This window comes from Brassica rapa, unplaced genomic scaffold (genome assembly GCF_000309985.2).
Source record: "Brassica rapa cultivar Chiifu-401-42 unplaced genomic scaffold, CAAS_Brap_v3.01 Scaffold0766, whole genome shotgun sequence".
Taxonomy (NCBI): domain Eukaryota; kingdom Viridiplantae; phylum Streptophyta; class Magnoliopsida; order Brassicales; family Brassicaceae; genus Brassica; species Brassica rapa.
The window spans coordinates 20422-22356 of record NW_022610706.1 but is presented as its reverse complement, the minus strand read 5'-3'; the positions used below and the strand labels follow the sequence as shown (position 1 = coordinate 22356).

At 43.7% G+C, this 1935-nt stretch overlaps 1 non-coding gene across 1 annotated transcript; it reads left to right on the top strand.

Moving 5' to 3' along the window:
* The first annotated feature begins 214 nt into the window (after nt 1-214).
* LOC117130993 lies at nt 215-321 on the top strand. Its single transcript, XR_004454233.1, has one exon. It is a non-coding gene; the product is annotated as a small nucleolar RNA R71 (small nucleolar RNA).
* Nucleotides 322-1935: the final 1614 nt, after the last annotated feature.

Here is a 1935-nt window from a genome sequence, read left to right as displayed (position 1 = left end):
TTCGTCCATCTGTTCCTTCCCGATAGAGGCTACAGACTTCTTCCGTTCAGAGTCAGTGTTTTTGGTCCTGCTGCTGTTAGCAAGGTTTTCGATAAGTCTCACAACTTCCAACGGATTCCGAGTAGTGAAGTTTCCTTCACTCGCCGTATCAAGAGCCATTTGATACTGTAAGGCGAGACCTCAGAAGAAAGTGCTTAGCAGCTGCACTTCATTAAATCCGTGTTGTGGACAGTCTCGCTGGAAGAACCTAAATCTAATCCACGCATCTTTGAAAGACTCTCCAGCCTTCTGCGAGAATGTGGAAATTTTGTTCCCAAGTTCTTCAGCGCGCGCTTCATCAAAGAAGTTTTGTAAGAAAGCATTCTTGATGTCGCTCCAGGATGTTAAAGATCATGTGGGTTGCTGCCTAAGCCAGTGCATCACTTCTCCATTAAGCGTGTATCTGAAGAGCTTGCACATCAGGTAATCTTCGGGACTCCTTCCATCCGAATGGCAGCGATTACATCCTCGAACCGTTCAAAATGGTCCATAGGATGCTCGTGCGGTAACCCAGAGTAGGGTATCTGCGACACGAGAGTGTAGTATTGACGCTTCAGCTTGAAATTCTGCTTCTGGATCTCCGGAAGTCGAATAGCTGATCTGTTGGAATAGTACTCATCTGGGCGATTGTAGTCGGCCAGTGGTTTCGATCGAGCGTCCTCATCTACAGGTTGAGCAGCTCCTGTAGCATCAGCATCAGGGATTACAGTTCCCTGAGCATCTATTTTCTGACCTGTTGCATTACGCAGATGACCGGCCTGGTCATACAGGTTTCCGTTCTGATCCTGAGTTAGAATAATAATGTTTACCATTTTTGACGACAAGGTATCGATCGACGTACGCGGTGTAGTATCGATCGTTGTCAAACGATTGGGATCGATCGACGATGACGGTCTGGTGTCGGTCAACGGTTGGTTGTGCGTATCGATCGACGACGAAGTGGTTGTGTCGAGCGATATGGAACGTTGACCTCTACGGATGGTGCGTTCCAAATGAGCAGGATCGTCTGAGAACAGCAAGTCTTTCTCCTTGTTGCTTCTGGTACCGCTGGGCATGCACCTGAAAAGACAAGAAAAAGAAAGATTATTAGAAAAAGGGGGTAAAGAAAAGAATAAGAATAAATAAAACTAAATCTAATGGCGATCAAAGCTCCCCGGCAACGGCGCCAAATTTGATACCACTCAAATTACCCTAAGGAGTGTTACTCTCATCAAAAGAGGTTCAGATGTAGTACTTAGGGATCGAATCCACAAGGAGCTAGGGAACAATTAAATCTAGTGTTTATTAATTCTAAAGGTTGTAATGTTTAAATGAAATAGCAATAGTAACAAGCGAGTAAATAATAAATGTAACTTAGGTTGGAAATGATATTAGATGCAGGGCCACTATTCAGGTGTTGGAGATCATTCGCTTAACTCAGTGATCAGCTGTCGCATGTACCACTGGTTAACAGACTAGATCTTATGTCTCACCGGTTAGATGCAGACACAAGAGAGTGTCGATCGATAGTCTATTAAGACGTCGACCGATACACCTTTGCCAACATCGATCGATTGTCAGTTGAGGACATCGATCGACGGGTTCTAGCCAGGCCTATGCGCGAGTATGAAATGCCCTACTAAGATTCTAAATTGGCGGTTAACCCTCTCTAGCAATCCTAATATGATAGATATATTTCAGGATGGGATAACAAGGGTGCTTGAATATGCAATCCTATGATCAAGTTCTAGTTAGCAAGGCTAAAACAAGCAATGAATACAAATCTATCATGAATATCACAACAAGGCAGATCTATAGTTTGGGGCTAATCCCACAAACCTATCTGAACCCTGGATCTAACAGTTGAACTACTTAGACATAGCAAAGCAATTCATATCAATAGATAAATAGAAACTC